Below are 21,228 nucleotides of genomic sequence, written 5' to 3'. Positions count from 1 at the left end.
CACTTATAAATAACAAGAGACCTCCAACCTCCATTAACCTAATTTAGAAATCCCTTACAGATGTGCACAGAGATTTATCAGCAGTCATTCTGGATCCTGTGAATCTAATAATTAATATTAACCATCAAAATTATTAATGAAGATATAATAGGAAGAAACCTTACCCTTATACTGTACCCACTTGATTTTAATACCATATGTACAATAACTGTCTCTGAAATCTTAAGCACATTATTAGATTTCCAGTGATGTATTTATGCAATACAGTATGATCAGTAAGAATCACAATCAAATTTGAGAAAATATGTAGAAAGGAAATCTAAACATGTCTTACTAAGATATTTGATGCTCCAAAGATGGCAGCTGTCTTGTTGGTGTTGTTACAGTCTTTAATTCAGAATTATTTAATTACTAAATGCATAATGAATATGATAGACATCCCAAGGTGGGTTCTACTTTTGTGGCCAGAGGAAACATTTTGCGAATTCATGTTTAAAATATAATATCAGGCAGTAGAGGGCTGTTTTTATTTTTTTTTACTTTTCCTTTCTTTTCTATAACCCATGGTCACCTGCAGTTTTCTTTAATGTTTAGGATGTTATAAAATATTTATGTCATTTTATGAAAGGTTATTTACAAAGAGGAACCAAATTTAACTGAGTCTACTACAAATAAAGACCTTATTTTTCACCATTGGCGAATGAAATAACATTAAAACATAACTGGAAAGCTTATTAATTTTGGGGGGTGTTAGGATATATTTCAAAATGTTATAATAGAAGTTATTTTAACCAAGTAATTTCTCAAGAACGGTGTTCCATTTAAGATTTGTCATTTTTGAAAGAACTGGAAGTTTAGTTCAACATTATAGAATTCGTTTGCTGACCTTTATTTCCAATGATTCTTGTCCTGGCGCCTCCTGGGAGAGGCAGAAAATCACTAAATAGGTAGAGCCTATCAAGATAAGTTTCTGTTTTGCTCCCAGAAGAAGTTTGCACTGTGTGTTAGATATAGATTAGTGTTTGAAGCTCCTTGCAACCCTTTACTTCTGATGATTTCTCAGAAATTTTATTTCTAGGAACAAGGCCCTATGAGCTATAACAAAACATAATATTTGGGTTTTTGATCAGACAAGTCAGAACTGATCATTTGGTCTGTATTTTCCCAGCATAAAAAACAAATTCTCTGCCCTGCGGGAAGTCCAAGGTCCTCCCACTTCTATCTAGGTCCAGGAAGGTGAGCATCCAAACAGGCTTCTTCAGTTTCAAGAGGGAGGGGGAATGGAGTGGGGGGAGGGGGAGAGCAGTGGGGAAAAGGGGAGGGGAGTGGGGGGAGGGGGCGATGTGTGGGAGGAGGGGGAGGGAAATGGGAAACAGGGAGGAGGCGGAAATTTTAATTAAAAAAGAATAAAATAAAGAAAAAAAACATTATCAGTTGCAGATGCAGCTCACTGGCACAGGGTATGTATAGGATGCACAAGGGCCTTGTGTCTCTATCTAGAACTGTTTTAAAAAGTCAAAGTTCAGAAGGACTTATTAAAATAATTTATTGTAGTGATATTTCATGTGTATTTTAATAAAGCTTGCCTGAAGTTCAGAGAGTAAAACGGCCACCCTGGTCAGCTTTACCGACCAGGCAGTGGTGGCACATACCTTTAATCCCAGGAGTCACACTAGTTTGACAGAAACTGGGCGGTAGCAGTACACACCTTTAATTCCAGCACTAGAGAGGAATATAAAATGGGAGGTGACTGCTCTCACACACACAGTCACATTCTGAGATTCTCAGAGGCAAGATCACCATTTTTGGATAGAGGTAGAGGTAAGAGCCAATGGCTGGCTATATTGCTTTTCTAACATTCAAGTTGAATTCCAATAGCTGTCTCTGGTTTTTTTTTTTGTTTGTTTGTTTGTTTTTTTTTTAAATAGTGCTACAATTGATGGCTTCTCAAATCTGTAACTCAGAAAGTTACAACATTCACAAGCTCCTTCATCAAGGTTATGAATGCAATAAAGAGTCCTGGGCAAAGGGAAATGGTGGAGCTGACTGCAAGTTGTATAGGGATCTCTAGTTGTTCAGCATTGTGATGGTGGAAGGTTTTTTTTTGGTGCAGCTTCGTTTTAGTCAGCTATGTTTTTTTCTGTTAGTAGCCCTTACCCTTGTATCTATAGGTAATCAGAAACTCATCAGTTCACCAACCAGATTTAGGTAGAATTGTTGGTCAGTCATCAGCATTCTTTTAGGGGTGAATAGACATTTGTTAATAACTCTTCAGGAAAAGCCATACAACAAAAAACTAATAATATCTGAATCACTAATCTCAACGCAGCATATATTTATAAATACATCTTTACCATAGAGAATTGGAGCTATGATTTTAAAATACTCGAACACAAGTAACCATCTTATCTAGCACTTAAAACTGGCTACCTTGCATTTCTTTCTGTCTTCTTACAACTGCAATCTATGCAGCCAGAGTGATCTTAAAAACAAAGCTGAACCACACTACTGCTGAAAATTCTTTAAAGCATTTAATCATGCTCAAGGGAAATGTTGGGTATGAACTTAATCCTTCCCATCTTTCTGTTGCAGTCTGATATCAATCCTTGCTGATTCTTCCTTTTAGGGCATATTCCTTGTTTCTACAATGTTACATCACCTGTCTTACCACTCCTACTCACCTGTCATGTCTGTGCTTAAATGCCATTTTATTAGAGAGGTTGTGATTAACTACATGCACAGTTAGGATCACACAAGTTTTCTGGGTTTAATGAAGTAAGGGGGCGTTTTTCTTTAAATAGTGAGACTTCTTAGAGCCTTTGACAAGTTTGTTTGTACTATAAAATGAAAGAGGGACATAAATTCTCAGTTTTCTTCCAGTTACTTATCATGTTTGCTTAGTGTCTTTCTTTCCCATGAGACCTTCCAACACTTTTGGATTTTCTGCCTGACACTTTATAGGAGGGCAGCAACAATTTTCAGAATGAATGATATTAATATAACTCTTTCTAATTATGTCATGAAATTTTTGTAGTAGGGTTGTATAGAATGATTTAGCTTTAAACTAATTTCTTCCTCCTTAAAAGTTTCACCACTTTTAATTAATCCAAATGAACTTCAGAGGGAAATCTAAAATTAGATTCACCACTAATTGTTAACAGTGACAGATTACTCAGAGCAACAATTGGATTTTTATAATGGTAATCTTTAAAATACAATGTAGTATTTTATTTACTATCTTTAATACTTTCCTTTTTCCCTAGCTGGCCTTGAACTCTGTGTAAACCAGGTTGTCCTCGAATTCACAGAGACCCACTTTACTTTACTTCTTGAGTTTTGAGATTAAGGCAATTGTCACCAGGTTGACAGTATTTTAGCATTTTATTTAACCTCCTTCATATTAAAAATTAATAGAAATATTTAAAAGTTATTCTTAAGTTTTTTTTTGAATTTGATAAATCCCATAGGATCAGAAAGGATGGTTCTGTGGGTCAGAACGCTTGTTGTTCTTCCAGAGGAACAAAGTTTAGCACCCACATGGTGGCTCACAACCACCTGTAACTCCAGTTTTAGGGGATCTAACATCATCTTCCGACCTCTCAAATACTAGGTATACAAGTAGAGCACAAATATATGTAGGCAAATACCCATACACATATTTTATAAATCTAGTGCAGAGTAAAATGAGGAAGAAACATATACTTCAACAATTCGCATCCATGTCCATGAGAAACCATTTGGAGGTGTGGAAATCTAGTCCCAATGTGATTGACATAGGACTTGACCTTCAGACTATGCACGGGGATCCAGAAAAAAAGCACCTTTCCCAATGCTGACCCTGCAAATCACAAATTCAGATCATGAGTATGTGGTATATATGTGTTGGAAGGTTTAATGTAAGTCAATAGGGTTGGTACGTCCTTTTTAATAATCAGATCCACTTTTTGTCATATGGAACCCATTTTCATTTCTACCAGGCATGATTGCAAATTCAGTTGTGATCTTTAGAATAAAATATCACAGTAGATTTTATGGTAATCAAATAATGGCTTGTGGTATATTAACTAAACTTTGAAACCAAATGTCATATTTTGTTGCTTTTGGGGGGAGTCAGTAGGAGGCTACTGCATATGGTAGTCCAAAAAGTCCCTCCCTGGTAGGGCAAAGCGTCCACTGTCAGTTATTTGATAAGAGAAACTCCTAGGTTAGTGCACCAAAAGAAACCAGTGGGTGGGCTAAAGGAACTCAAGGAGAGATTATTTGTGTTGGTTATTTATCATTTCCATCCGAGTGCCACAGTATTGCCAGTGCCACTTGTGTTGGGTTTCTGTGCTGTGAGTCTATTGGAAAGCTGACTTTACCAAGATATGCTAAAGACTCATTAATAGATTACTAGCCCGAACAAGAGGAAGATTCAGTCTAATGAGAAGAGTGAGTGCCTCATTAATGGCTTGGAAATTAAACAGCCTCCCTCTAACTAATCAATGCTAAGTGACTGACCTTTGTCTAGGCTGCAGCTCATTTGTAGAATACACACAGATGGCAATGTGCTCAAAGGTGTTTAAAAAATTTGTAGCAAGAATGGCATGAATAAGAAACACCTATCCCAAATGTCCATGACTTGCCTTGTTTCTCCTGGGCTATCTGTGTGAACTGGGACTGTCGAGTTATAAGAATGGATTTGCCTGATAAAATCTACACTTTTCAAATTTGTCCATAGATAACAGATTATGATCAACAGTCACAATAATTTGCCTTCATGAAAAAAGTCTATAGGAAGAATTGACTTGTAATAATGGTTTGTTTTGTTCAGTAACTCATTTATTCAAAGATAATTGCCTCGAGAGAAAAATGGATTCCAAACCTAATGTAATAAATGCTTATTTAGAGTTATATTTGACTATTTCTTCCTTTTCTTCCTTATCAAATGCTTTCTTAAATGTCACAAGTTAATAAATGATCCCAGTAACTCCACAGGCCTTACAAGAGAGATTCATGCTGAAATGTTCCATAAATATGTTTGAGTTTCTCTGATAACAAGTCAGTGGTGATATTAGAGATGACATACCTCTTTTACAAATAGGGCAGTGCATACAACTACCAACTGAGTAGTTATATTCTTTGTTTTAATTCCTTGGTATTCTCATAAATGTACATGATGTATTTAAATCAGATTCACCCCCACAACCATACTACAACTCCTACTAGATGCCCCAATGCCTTCCCAACTTCATGTCTTTTTTTTTGACTAAATTAGTGCAGCTATGAAGGGCCATCCATTGTGGCATGGGAACCCGACAGGAGACCCTTTCCCTTCCCTAGTAGCCAGAATCTGCCAAAAGCTCCTTAGCTAGGTATGGGGACTCATGATTTCCTCCCATATCCATGCTTGAATGTTGACTGGCTTGATCTTGTACAGTTAGCCACAGGAGCTTTGAACTTGCAGGTTCAACTGTCTAGAAAACACCTTTCCTCCCCAACAAAAATACCTAGACATCTGGCTCTTACAGTCTTTCTGAAACCTTTTCTTTGTTGTTTCCTGACAACTAGCTCTGTTCTCATTCTCTTATTTCCAAACTACCCCAAAAGCCACAAATGACATGAGTAATTTTTAAATCTTATATCCTCTTTTCTTCCATTAGCAAATATGTCTTCCCTAACAGGCCATTTCAAGACTTTTAAGAATTTTAATATATCAGCTATTAACCTCATCCACCTTTAAAATGTCTTCTTTGAAAACACAACAGCGTGGGAGTAGGAGGAGCACTGTTTCAAAATAGGAAGGTGGTCAGAAGCATAGAACAAGAGAGTAATGGGGTGAGCAAGGTCAGGGTATAATACCTACATGAATGAAAATGTCATAATGAAACTCATTTTTTAAATAATTAATAGGTGCTCATAATATTCTTTTTTTTCTCTTTCTTCCTCTGCAAATCTCTGGTTCTGGTCTGGGTGTAGCATTCCATGCCTGTAATACCAGCGCTTAGAAGGTACATACATCATGAGTTGGAGACCAGGCTAGGCTATATAGTAAGACCGTAGACTACATAGCAAATGCCAACTCTGGAATCTTCAGTGAAAATAGCTACATATAGAATTGATTTGTATGACTTCTTTTGTTTTCATATAGATGAAATTCCCCAATACCAAGACGTTTACTTCTTGTTTGTTAAATTATATTTGCTCATATTTGCCATGATAACCGGTTTTTCTTTGAGTAAAACTTACATGAAGATATGATCATAGCATGCTTTGCCTGAGTTTAGCTTAAGAGAGAGGTGCTGTGACAATGGAGTGGCCCTAGGTCATTTGTATTGGTCGAGGTCAAAGAGAGAGTTGAAATATTTAGGAAGCAAAGTGCAAGAGGGAAACAATCTCTTTTGCATATTACCCCAACTAAAATTGGTAGGTCTTGGTTGAGACCTGAGGCAATTGTTAACTTTTCATTGCTATAAGGCTGGGAACACTGTATTTATCACATTTAAGAAAGAAGGATGCTGCATTTTGTGGCACAGAAGCCAAACTTTTTTCACAATGCTTTTTTTCATCTAGATACTCAATGTCATATCAGTGTTGAAAGTAGGCTCATTTATACCTCAGGACATGTGACCATTTTGGTTAATCTCCAAGGGCCTTAGTCTATCTGTCTGTTGGTATTACACTAGCTTAGTATTAAATGACAGATAAAACAAATGAATACAACCTCTGAGTAAATTTACAAATTTTAGTGACATTTCTTCCCATTAAGTTTTGACTTTAATAAGACAGCAGAGACCTTCATATAATAAAGTAGTTCATGGATTGTTTTTTAACCCAGAGCATTTTCTTTCAAAACCTCAACACTGAAATTATATATAATAAATGCACACATACACACACAAATGCACGTGCATGAACACACACACACACACATGCTTCAGAGAGGAATTATATTTGCCAGTGAGAGCTGAAGCAAGGACCTAAGCACTGTGACTCTGAATTCTGTTCCAAAATAGGTTATACTTGGTCAGTGGCAAATTGTTTTGAATCACCTGTATCTAAATGATGATGATGCACTAAGGAGTCATAAGCATTTGTCCAGACACAACAAGAAGCAAAGAGCTAGGTCTTCCCAAACACCAATGTCCCTATATTGCATAAAAAGATAACAAAGCCTAGTTAAGCAAAGCAGCTAAGCTATGGCGACTACAAAAGCGAGCAGTGGAATCGTGCATCCTTGTTTTTGTGTTAGTAGTTAGTATATCATTATTCTACAGGTTATTTATACTTTCTTCTTGTTTAAAGGTAAATATTTTGAATGAACGGTGCCTCAGTTTCACTTTCATAAAAATGGAGCCATTAGTATTTTATTGCTTATTCACTTAACAAAAAATAGTTCAGGCAGTTAAAAGAAAGGGGTAAGAAAGGTATAGTCCATACCTAGAGAGAGTGATTGTATTTTGTCATTAAAACATTATAAGAATAAAATTTAGTTGGGAATGTTGCAGAATTTAAAATACAATACTATGGGAATGTTGTGTTTTAATGACAGAAGCAGACTCTTTTAGCAACTTTTCCAGACTCTTGAACATCTTGAAAAATTTTATAATGTTTGTGTGTGTGTGTGTCCTTAAACTTTCTTCGAAATTGAATATAAACATGAAACTTCTTAATTGTCCAAGTTGAGCATGTATTTTGATTTTACCGTTGTGCATGTGGTATGGAACAGCAGGAACATTTGGAGACTACACAAAGTTTGGTAGAGTCTTCCCTAGGTCTTATTCTTTTGTCTGTACCTTTGACTCAAATACTCTAACATAGAACCCCTTTCTCATACACATAGGTTTATTATACAAGGTCACATTCAAGATTCCAATGAAATTGTATTTAGTCTGTCTCCAGAGGGTGTTACCTGAATATGGGACATTGCATTGCTGAGTTAGCTAACACTTATTCTAAAGTCACTTGTTAAATACTGGCCACTATTCGGGTGTTTGCTGAGGGATGAGTCACCGTCATTGAGAATTTGCAGAAAGGGACTGACACATGGTGATCACTTGGCTGCAGAAGAGCATGCAGATGTGTAAGTTATTCTTCAATTATATATTTAAATTCCCAATTTTCACTGGATTCACGCTGGTTATGAGAAATACCTTGTGACAGAAGGAAACCTGTTGTATTTTTCCTGGAGGGAATTTATAGTTTTGATTAGCCATAACCTTAACTAAGCCATAAAACAACCATTTAGGTTTTAGGGTTGATATCTGGGCACCTTCTTCCTAATTTAACTCTGCCTTTGCAATGTAGTTCCCCCAATATTAGGGCAGCTTCCATATGTCCTAATTAAGTAGCCAAAGCTTGGCTTTTGTGGATTGATTATATAATACAGACAGTAATGGTTCATAACGACTTAGAGAAAACTGTCTAGAGAATCTTGCCAAATCTAAAATAAAATTGCCTTTTGTTTTTTAATATCCCCAACTGTTCTTGCACTGTTGGTGATAGTCAATGTACTTGAATTTGGGTCGAACCTCATATGCAGTCCTGCTGAAAAGGTGATACAAGTGTATCTGATTTTATAAGCCTCATGTAGATGCAGCCAAAACATACATGCTCCAGGTCCTTCTATTTGTAATCTTGCCATTTCCTTAGAATTTGTCAATAAGGAACCAGTAAACGCTTTTGCTGTTCCCTTTGTATTTAAGAGAAGAATTCATTACCCAGCCTTTTGTCTCTTTGGACTATGATTTATGCTATTAGGCTTAAAACCACCTTGCCAGCAGGGACTACAGAAGGGGCACATGACCAAAATTCTATTTACTAGTCCTGCCAGTTGATGTTGCTAAGCTAAATCAAATGCTCTGATGGGAAATTGAAATATTTTACCATTCTAGCCTATTGTAAACTTGCATTCAAGTTGGTGGCATTATTTCTTAGTCTACACATAGAATACTTTTGGAAGTTTTCTTGGTTTCATGAACTCTTAGTCCACACTCCTCTTTACCAGCCCTATTTCATTTCTACTCTGCTTTGGATAGCATTCTGAGACTGGGGTGAGGCAGGGGGAGAAGGATTTTGAATACTCAGAAACAATATCGAGAGGGAGGGGGAATGGAGTGGGGGGAGGAGAAGAGGAGTGGGGATAGGGGGAGGGAAGTGGGGGGAGGGCAATATTTGGGAGGAGGGGAGGGAAATGGGAAATGGGGAGCAGGTGGAAATTTTAATTAAAAAAGAATAAAAATAAATAAATAAGTAAAAAAAAAAAAAAAAGAAACAAGAGGGTCAGTGAATACAGGTAAGGACTGTAAAGTGTAGAGATCTTTATTTGCTTCACTGTAACACTAGGAAGGAGAAAATGTTGAGGGTTCCCACATGCAAGGTTAAGTTTGGTGACTTTGGAGTACCATCCATTTTGTAAACTAAGTGGAAGAAAAAATCAGTTTTCTGAGGAGAAAAGGAGAAATACATGAATAAAGCATTAGAAGGTGGCAGAATTTTCAAATAAACACTGCCTCTAAGTTTCTCTCTTAAAACTAATTGTCTCTTTCAGCAGGGGCGGCTGAACCACCTCCTTCGAAATCATTCTATCACACAATGACCACATTAATACTGTAAAAAGATGTCTGAATAAACGGTTTTAATGAGCTTGTCACATTATGAGTTGGCCTCTTTGTAAGCTGCTGGCACCCAGCCTCTGTGGGGGCTCACAGTGTCATCTAGTAATACAATGATATTTCTCTGCCTGCCGCTTTTGTCTTTATGAACCATTTCTGCCTCTCTCGAGGTGTATGTCAGATAATGATATATGAACTTCAAGATTAGCAATGAGATATTTTTCCTTTCTTTTTTGGCTTGGAAGTCATGCTGCTCTAGCTTATGTGGTTTCCACCAAATCCTTAATGCTAATTGGTGAAAAAGCACAAGTCTTTTTGAATTTTCTAGAACTTTTGAGAGAAGATATTCTTTCTTCCTGTGTGAAGAAAAACTATTTCCTGAAGTTCATGAACCCAAATACAAAGCGGATCATATAATTCTTTGTAATGTCTCAATTTCCCCACCCTTTAGAGAGATTATGCATATTCCTATGTGTGTTATTAGCTGAGGAACTAGAACGTTTTCCTCCTTTCCTCTGTCCCTCCCTCCTTTCCTCCCTCCCTCCTTTCTTCCTTCTTTCCTTTTTCTTTCTTTTAATTTTTTTTTTTGATATAGGGTCTCACTATGTAGCTCTGACTATCTTAGAACTGACTATGTAGGCAAGGCAGTATTCAAACTCACAGAGATTTGCTCACCTCTGTCTCCCAAGTTCTGGGGTAAAAAGAATGTGCAACTATGCCCTGCAAAAGAACAGAATCTTGCACCATAACAGTGATTTGTTTATGTGTGGCTGATGATCTAGATATTAGTTTCTTAGGGTTTCTATACCTGTGATAAAAATCCTATGACTAAAAGTATTGGGAAGGAAAGGGTTTATTTCACATATTGCTCATAAGCCCATCATCCAGGGAATTCAGAGAAGGAACTGAAGGCAGGGACCTTAAGGCAATAACTGATGCACAGGGCATAGATGCTGCTTACAGGCTTGCTCTCTATGTCTTATTTAGACTTCTGTCTTATATACCTCTGGAACACTTTCCCAAAGGTGGCACCTCCCACCATGACCTGGGCCATCCTGTATTAATAACTATTTAAGAAAATGCTCTACAGACTTGCATACAGGCAAATCTCACAGAGGCATTTCCCCAAATGAGAGCCCCTTTCCTCTACTCAGATGACTAACTGATGTCAAGTTGGTGTAAAATGAATTAATGTGGGTGTAATGGATTTGCTGTGAGACCCCGGCAGCTTGCTGTGGTGTTCCAAAAGCAGCCAGTCCCAAGCAGGGATGGTGCATGAGACCATGCTGCAGGTCTCCATGTGGCAGCAAGCAAGACTTGCTGCACAATCCCGGCAGTAGCGGCAGACAGATGGATAGGCACACCATACAGAATGGAGTTGGATATTTAATTAATGGTGTATGAATGAATATACGGCTAGAGTAAGTATTTGAGATTTTTTAAAAAGTAGAAGAATTTGGCAATAAAGGACGTGTTATGGATCTAGTGAGTTGCTTAGCCTTAAAACTATGACATGATAGATCATGTTGAATGAAACACTTTTCAGAAGTGCATTAAATTGAGTGAAAATATTTGAGGCAAAGTCATACAAATATAATTAAATGTAAACAAGTTTCAGGTACTGTTCTCAGTTTCTTATCTGTATTAAATTATCCAATCTTCACAATAGTCCTATGAAGTAGAATACTATTTTGGGCACTAACCAACAAGAAATCAACTTGCCCAAATTTACAGAGCTAATTGACAGTAGAACTAGTTTTGAAAACTAAGTTTTTGTCTTGGAAACACTCTGGGTTGCTTGGGAATATCCATGAGATCTTTTGGCCAATGGCTCAATTTGATTTAAACTAGTCCTGGTCCTGGAAGCTTCATTTCATGACAAGAGATGGCTACTTGGGACACTGTCTCCCTCATTATTTAGAGACTTTATTTAGATTACCTTTATATATTTTAAGAAGTTTTCACTCTGCTAGATTTCCACATCACTCCTCAAATGCCCCTCAATTCTAGTTGTCTCTCCTAGCATTCCCTTCCTCAACCCCATCTTCCTTCTCCCTCACTACATGATTCTCCTGTTCTCTCCCTTCCCACCCATACAAAACTCTATACTATTTCCCTCTCCCAGGGAGGTCTGTTTCCTACTTAGTCCCTTCTTATATTTCTAACCTTTTCTGGGTTGCCCTCCAGAAACTGATGGATGGCACTGCCCCATTACTGAAGACAAAACCCACACAACTAATTCAATATAGGTATGAAAAGCTGGTGCCTACAGAGAACTGTCACTCCTACATTGTAGTGTCTTTGGTACTCTTCAGGTTACAAGAAAAGAAACGTAAACCACAGCCCGGCCACAAAACCTTTGATCTACAATCTGTCCTACTTGCAAAAAAATGCTGGAGCGATTGTGGCACAAAGCTTGTGGGAGTAACCAACCAATGTCTGGCTCTAGTTAAGGGCCACTACATGAGATGGAAACTATAAATAATACTGCTGAGTTACCAAAAACCAGAGACTAGACAGCCCAGAGATCTAGGTTAAAAATAAATATTATTGGTTTTAAAAAGGCAACAATAAAATGACTCTCAGTTATATTCTGTCATGCTCATAGACCAGTGCCTTGTTCAGCCAGTGTCAGAGAATCTCCACCTTACCCCACAGAAGATGGAACAATACTGAGACCCACAGCCAGAAATTAGACAGAGAGAGAGAGAGAGATTCAGTCTTTGGAACACACAGTTCTAAATTGGAGGTCTCCATCAAATCCCTCCTTTCAGAGTTCAAGGAACCCCCAGAAGAGGAGGCAGAAAAAGTGTAAGAGTCAGACAGGGTGGAAAATACCAGGAGAGCAAGGCCCTCTAAATTAACTGAGTAAAGCTCATATAAATTCACAGAAACTGAAGCAGCAAGGCATGGGTTTATACCAGTTCCTCTGCATATATATTAAATCTTTCAGTTTAATATTTTTATATGACTCCTGAATGCGTGAACAAGTGGGATTCTAATTCTTGTGCCTTCTCTTGGACTCTTTTCCTTCTCTTGGGTTGCCTTGCCCAACTTTGATGTGATGGTTTTTGTTTTATTTTATTATATTTTATTTTTATCTTTGGTTGTTACTTCTCAGAAGTCAGTTCTTTTCTAATGAAAGTCAGAAAGGGAGTACATCGGGGGGGAGGGAGAAGGGATGAACTGGGAGAGTAGAGGAAGGGGAACTGTAATCAGGGTCTATTGTATGAGGAAGGAATCTCTTTCTAATAAGGGGGAAATATGAAAGTTTAAAGAAAACCAAGCTTTTAATTATGAAAACAACTGTCATCTCTCTTTTTAAACCAGAGTGATTAAGTGACACAATGTTAAATAGCTGGTGGCACTAACTGTTAATGAACCCACACATTTTGTCAAGGTATTATTTTATTACATAGTTCTTACCCAAAGTATCAGGCACATTACCATATCTTGGTTCTCCTGTCAGATACGAGGTACTTTCCAGACTTGCTTAATCTGAATGTGTGTACAATGATTTGTATAAGGCAGAAGCTATGTATAAATTAATCTGTAAATGAGTGAGGCTTCAGGTAGAAGCAACCAGGAATTTGGGAGGCATTCTGACAACATTAGAGATATAGAAATAAGAAGTACAACTCTGCATGATTGAAGTTCTAAGGAATGCACTCATCACCATTTGGTTCCTGGGGAACTGAGTTATATCATCAGGGGAAGATCAACAACTAGACTACCTGGAGAGATTCTTATATGTGTTCAATGACAGAATTGTCATTAAATGCCTAAGTTTTGTAGTCTTTCCAGGAGATAAGATCAAAGGATAGATCTGGCATATACTTTAGTTGATGCTTTTAACTTTTCTCTTTTGGGAGATCACAGGTTTCATTGCTTTTTAAGTAAATTTGATCCACAAATCTCCCTTCAGCCTTCAGTCACTGTATACAAACACACAAATGATTTCTTAAACAGTGGACTGTATAGTTGTGGAAGTCTAGAGGGTGCATTATTTGTTTCCTTTGAATAGCAAGCTCTCCTAAAAAATTTAAGTTAGAATCCAAATTTTAGCACTATTGAAAATGCAACCATGCTGGGGAGGGGTTATTATGATCAAAATGCATTTCAAAACCTAATAAAATTCAACAATAACAATGAACAAAATGTAACTGTAGAAAACTGAGGAATAGTCAATTTTTTTTTAAGGATATGAGACCTGGTAAGTTGGCCATCCTCCAATGGGTGGCCCTATACAGATGTATATATGGGAAGCACAAATTAGACTGAGTGAATCCTGTATGGACATGAAGTTTGCATGGGGGTAAGAGGGCATATGGTGGATCTTGGAGACCTAGAGATAAATATGATCAGAGCATATTAATGCATGTATGAAATTCTCAAAGAAATACTAAAAGATTATATAAAATGTAGCCTAGAAGAAAGTGATATAAGTGAGGTATCCTGGAATTAACCAGGATCCTTTGCTTAAGCAAACATGTAAAATGATCTGAATGCTTGGTGGATTCTGGATAAGTAAGGGTTTGGTTTATGCCGCCTTTAAGACACAGGAGTGGTACTTTCTGGAGACCAAACTACTTTTGACTTTAAGCCTCCTTCAGTTCTGCTATTTCAGATTTTATTCTTCATGGTCCATTGAGCTGAAGTTGTGACTTCAAGTGGTTCACTGAACTGAAATTTATTATGGTTTTATGAAGGAAACAGTGAAATAAAAAGGCAGTTTCGTTATTTTTTGTATAAAGCCCCCAAAGCTACATCTCATAGAAGACACAGTGTCAGTTACCTTTGTAGCATCATGTATTCATCTGTTCATCCACCTACTCATTAATCTATTTATTTAGGATTGCCAGTAGTAGTCATTATGCTAGAGTTTGGAATGTGGCAGTAGGTGTGATAGATACAGTTTCTGATCCTCTGAAGCATATGGTTTGGTGGAAAATACAGCCAGGTTAGTTAGGCAGTTTCTAGTAGAGTGTGATAAGATTCCATGGATGCGTGGATAAGTTGACTGTGATCCAAGCCAGCTGCATTCATAGGCATAATTAAATTAGTATCCTAATGCTACATAAGAAATTACTCAAGCATAGTCTTAAGATATGGACTTCTTATTTCTAAGTCTCTGCAAGTCAGGCATCTAGGAATTATTTAGCTGGATCTTATGCTTTAGAGTTTCTCTCTCTCTAAAAAAAAATAAAACAACTAATGAAAATCAAAATGGTCACACACACACACACAAAGCAATAAGACAAAAAAATGCCAAATCAAGACAAAAAGCACACACACACACAACACACAAACAAACATGGAGTCTGTTGTGTATTGCCCAACTATTCCTGGGAATGGGGTCTGTCCTGGGGTATGATTGATATACCCAGTGAAACTCCACTGGAGAAAACGGATTGTTTTTCCTTAGACAGTGGGTATCACTTGCAGGTAGCTTCTTGATTGAGGGTAGAATTTTGTGTCCACTTCCCCTACACGTTGCTGGGATTTTGTCTAGTTTTAACCTGTGCGTGTCTTGTGCATAATGTCACAGACTCAGTAAGGTCATATGTGTATCACAGGAGGCATCACTCTAGAAGTGCCTAGTACAGAAATATTATTCTATGCAGATATATTTGCTTAGTGATTCTGTAGTGCTATTCTTGGTGTCATTCTTTCCTTAACTCCAAGATATGCATCATTATTTAATATTTATATATTTCTTTCTTATGACATATTACAGATTGAAATACTATCTTCAGAACAAAATTCTTTTTAAATTATTATTCTCTCATACATTATAATTCAACTGCAGTTTCCCCTCCATCTGTTCTTTCCTGTCCCTTCCCTCACCCCAACTTCCCCAGATCAACTCCTCTGTTTCTCTTCCAAAAACTAATAAACAAAAGAAGAGCAGGTCTCCTAGGGATATTCACTGAATATGGCCTGACAAGATGAAATAATGACAAAAAAGCCAAATCAAGACAAAAAGTACACACACACACACACACACACACAACACACAAACATGGAGTCTGTTGTGTATTGCCCAATTATTCCTGGGAATGGGGTCTGTTCTGGAGTATGATTGATATACCCAGTGAAACTCCACTGGAGAAAATGGATTGTTTTTCCTTTGACAGTGGGTATCAATTGCAGGTAGCTTCTTGATTGAGGGTAGAATTTTGTGTCCACTTCCTCTACACGTTGCTGGGATTTTGTCTAGTTTGAACCAAACTTGAGTATAAACCAAATCCTCATATCAGGATTGGATGTGGCAACCAAGGAGGATGAAAGGGGTACCAAGCACAGGCAGAAGAGTCAGAGACAACCCCCAGTCCCATTGTTTGAAGTCCCTCAAGAAAAACAAGCTATGCATCTGTAGGGTATTTGCAGGGGACCTAGCACAGACCCATACACGGTATATGTTTGTCACTTCAATTTCTGTGAGCCCCTATGGGATCCAGAAAGAGAAATATGGTATGCAGTCACTTCTCTAAGTGTATAATAACTATTAAAAAGGACAATTATGCTAAAATCCATAGGCCCAGAGAGGATAAGTAACAAAGAGGGCTCAAGATCACATGGATCTTCCCAGAAAAGGGAAATTTAATAGATTTTGTGGATGGACTGGCAGTGGGTGGGGATGGAAACAGGAGGGATCAGGCAAGGGATGGGAGGGACAGGGGGAGAGAGTACTGGGAGGGATGAGATGACTGGAATTGTGAGTCACTGGGGAGGGAACAGTGTAGAAACCTAGTGCAGTAGAAACTCCCTGAGATCTACAAGAATGACTCTAGCAAAGTCTCCTAATAGTCGGTAGTATGGAGCCCAAACTGGTCATCTTCAATAACCAGGCAAGTCTCCTAGTAGTGGTACTGGGACATCAACCCTAACACAAAACCTTTGACCTACGATCTGCCCTGCCTTCAAGAAGGCACAGACACTCTGGGACAGTGGTGGTACAGAGCTTACAACAACCAATGACTGTTAAGTTGTGGCTCACACCATAAGAGGGAGCCCATACCTACACTGCCTAGAAGGCCAGGAACTAGAGATGGGACAGCCCAGAGACCCAGAATAGAACCAAACATGAATGGAAAAAGGAAAAAGGTCAATGAAATAATTCCTAATGATATTATGCTATACTCATAGATTGGGGCTTAGTCCAGTTATCATCAGAGAGGTGTTATTCAGCAACCAATGGGGACACATGCAGAGACCAGCACCTGAATACAGGTAGAGTCAGGGAAACCCTTCAGAAGAGAGGGATGAAGGATTGTAACGGCCAGAGGGGTCAAAGACACCTTGAGAATATGGGCCACAGAATCAACTAAATTTGGTGTCACTCTTCACCTGCTGTGCTAACAGGTTTCTTGTTTTCAGTCCATGGTTTGTTTTGATAGAATTAATTGTATTTCTAAGAAAATTATGTTAGTTATTAAGTACCCTCTGGATTTTGTTATCTCAGTAATCATGATTGGACTGCTTAGGACAAAGCTTTTTAAAAAAGCAAGAACATTTAGTGAGTATATGTTAATGCCAACTTTCATGGTTATCTAAGATTTTTGGTAGGCCTGTTCTTCATATCTATTTTTCTTAGATACTTTTTTTTGAAACATTTGATTTAAGATATATTTAGTAATGAACAGCTTTTAAAAAGCATATGTATTCATTGTGATCTAGAGAAATATTGAAAGTCAGTTCTTGGAAAGAGATGTATATTTGGATAAGGACTTGTGGTGGTTTGAAAGAAAATGGTCCCCAAAGGGAGTGGCACTATTAGGAGGTGTGACTTTGTTGGGGTAGATGTGGTCACTGTGGGGGTGGGCTTTAAGATCTGCTATACTCAAGATAAGCCAGGGTCTCACACCACTTCCTGCTGTCTGTGCAAGATGTAAAACTCTCAGCTCCTTCTCCAGCACCATGTCTGTCTGCATGCTGTCATATTCCATCATGATGATAATGGACTGAACCTCTGAACTGTAAGCCACCCATTTAAATGCTTTCCTTCCTAAGAGGTGCTGTGGTCATGGTATCTCTTTACAGCATTGGAACCCTAACTAAGACAGGTCTCTACATACCTTTACAAAAATCCCTAATTAGTATGACATTAGTTAGATGGGCATCACTCTCTTAGTTCTTCTCATTTTCATTTCGTTCTATACTCCTTTCCTACCTCCTCTCTCTTCCCTCTCATTACAGCATAGCTGGTCTAGACTTATAGGACAGCTGTCTCCCAAGACAGTTCACAGATCTTGCTTTTGTAAATAAAGTCTTATTGGGGTGTATTTAGGGATTATTTACTTTATGTATCTGTTTTAATACAACAATAGAACTTAGTAGTTTTAACTGAGACAAAATAAAACTTTTGTCCATTTATGGACTGTTTGCTAATACCTATTTTAAGGCATGGTCATGGTGTATGTGGTAGAAGCTATGTTTTTATTCTGGATTTTGCAGTAATTAAAAAGCAGGTATTCAAAGAAAGGGGTTTAATTTCAAGAAAATGATGAAGAAATTGTACATATCAGCTTTGCTCATAAGTCATTGGTAAAGTTAGTAGTGCAGCCACACCCGACTTTAAGGAAATGTGCTCTTTTATTAGGTTGCTAAGTGTTCAGAGGGAACTCATAGAAAAAAATGAGTACTGGTGTAACAGTATCACCTATACTTTTCAGTTACATTATGTAAGATACAGAGCAGTGAAGTATTGACTTCTACAAGGCCACAGAGATTGGTAAGAACTGTTCACTGGTAACAAAATTATAAATAAAATAGTACACATTTTGGGAAATGATATATAGCACACAGAGATATACACACACTTACTTTATAACATAAAATGCATAATACAAAAATATAATTTTATATATTGACTTCACATAAATAAACTTAAGATTTTAAGAACTGGACAATGGGGACAAGGGCTATGAAATTCTTTATGAGGGTCATGCTGTAGCCATTGTGACCATTAACTCATAGTAGCTGTGGTTCCCTGGATAGTCACATGACTTAGCCAATAAATGTTTAGTGCTAGACAGGAATGGGGTTTATGGGACCCTATCCCACCCAGTAGAATTAATGGATGTTCAGAGCTGCTGGAGGAGAGGAAGACATTGTCTTTGGTAACACCGTTGCTGGTGAGTTTTCATGCTCCATTGGTTAGTTTAGAATTCCCAGAGCAATCCTCACTAAACCTGGTGAGTCACCAAAGCAAAAACATAAAAGTGGGATGGAGCCCTACTGGGAGTGGGAGGAGGAAAGCAAGGTTAGCAGAGGTGTTAATGTGACTAGTATGTATTATATAGATGCATGAAACTGCCAAAGAAAATCATATAGTCATCCGCCTGGAGAGGGGAAGTAGACAAGATTGCAGGGCAAAAACTGGGAACTTGCGGGTGAGGTGGCTTGAGGCAAAGGGGAAATGGGATGAGAAACATGAGGAGGGGAGGATGGGAGGAGCTCGGGGGATTGGGATGGTTGGGATATAGGAAGGGAGGATATGGGAGCAGCGAAGTATATATCCTATCTAAGGGAGCCATCTTAGGGTTGGCAAGAAACTTGACTCTAGAGGGGTTCGCAGGTATCCAGGGAGATGTCCCCAGCTGGTACATTGGGCAACTAAGGAGAGGGAACCTGAAATGACCCTATCCTATACTGATGAATATCTTGCATATCACCTTAGAACCTTCATCTGGCGATGGATCGAGGTAGAGACAGAGTCTCAATTTGGAGCAACGGTCTGAGCTCTTAAGGTCCAAATGAGGAGCAGAAGGAGGGAGAACATGAGCAAGGAAATCAGGACCACGAGGGATGCACTCACCCACTGTGACAGTGGAACTGATTTATTGGGAGCCCACCAAGACCAGCTGGTCTGGGACTGAATAAGCAGGGGTTGAAACTGGACTCTCTGAGCATGGCGGACAATGAAGGCTGATGAGAAGCCAAGGACAATGGCACTAGGTTTCGATCCTAATACATGAACTGGCTTTGTGGGAGCTTAGCCTGTTTAGACGCTCACTTTCTTGGACATAGATAGAAGACCTTCGTCTTCCCGCAGGGCAGAGAATTTGGACTGCTCTTCAGTGTCGAGAAGGAGGGGGAATGTGGTGGGGGGAGGAGAAGAGGAGTGGGGATAGGGGGAGGGGAGTGGGGGGAGGGGGCAATATTTGGGAGGAGGGGAGGGAAATGGGAAACGGGGAGCAGGTGGAATTTTTAATTTAAAAAGAATAAAAAAAACAATTAAAACACTCGTAAGAAGGAATTATAGAGTGTCTAGAAAATAAAGACCAGGTCTACATAGAAACAGTAGCTGGAATACTGTTCAGAATCTGAGGCAATTGCATAGATCTGACCATTAGAATGGGTGTTGTTTCCTGTACATGTACGTTCTCTTCTTCAAACTGGTGTTCTAATACTGTACTTTGTCATCACACTTCTCTACATCCTACTTTCTGCTTATTTATGTTTTTTCCCCATCATACATTTATTCTGACTATAATTTCCTCCTGACTCAGGTTTTGTTGCACGCTACTTCTTGATTGATCTTTTCAATCTCATTTCTCAAGGTTCTCTTTGTTCACTGTCTTCTTTCCACTCTGTTATCCCACTCACATCTCTGAAAGGAAGAAATGTCATTAGAATTTCTACTCACTCTTGTAACACCTTCCACTGGGTCAGGAATTACTCCTGTTTGTCCCATCAGTTACTAAAGTAGATGCACTCACTTGATGGAAAAGATGGCTTTTGAAGGATTTTCCTTGAATACGGGAATGCAGGTAGACAGATGACAGGTCATAAATGTTGCAGCCTCCCTGAACATCTAATACTGTCTTAGTCCACTATTGCAACTCTATTTATCTGTCATAATAAAAGCTTGCCAGTCTACTCTTGTCTGTGCATAAGCTGTGTCACCCAGTTTGGGCATTATTTGTTTTTAAAAATATTTCTTTGAAATATGGGGGTTCTGTTAGCTTTGTTATCACCTGATAGTTGCAATTTGTTGATGGGCTTCAATATGTTGATGGCTTTAGCTGTACTGGACCATCTCTTAATTCAGGAGTTCGGGTTTATAGCTTCGTGTTCCACTGTAGTCATCTTCATTTTCCCTTAGAGTTCTTCTCCACTCCATGGAAGTTTACTGTATTACAGACACTGTAACTGTACTCAATGAATTATGTGCACTTGTTTAATTTGTATTCTGATGCTGAGGAGTGAGTCCAGTGTTAGCCTGATTTCTCAGTTGCTGAAAGTGGAGCACAGAAAGACCAAGGAACCACTCCAAAGTCACATAACTAGTATCTGGCAAAACCAGGAAGCTAAGGTTATTTGATACCAGAGGCAGGTACTTCCTCTCTGCAGTATACAAAGCATTGAATTCTCCCATGCCCAAAGTTCTGTATATTTTTTATTGTCTTCATTAACTATAACTGCCAATAATAACCCAAAATTCTGTATTTTTCAGCCACTAGTATCTGTAGAAAAATTGTCAAGTCAATCAATTTCAATTGAATTTTCCAAATGTATTAAGAACACATTTCCTTGGCGAGTTTTAACTTTTCCTATGCAGTCCCAAAAGTCCATTGTCCAAATAAGTGTGATTTCTGAGTGTTCTAAAGAAATATTTATTGTTTACATT

The sequence above is a fragment of the Chionomys nivalis genome, chromosome X, assembly GCF_950005125.1.
Source record: "Chionomys nivalis chromosome X, mChiNiv1.1, whole genome shotgun sequence".
In the NCBI taxonomy this organism is placed as follows: Eukaryota; Metazoa; Chordata; class Mammalia; order Rodentia; family Cricetidae; genus Chionomys; species Chionomys nivalis.
Note: the sequence above shows the minus strand (reverse complement) of the source record.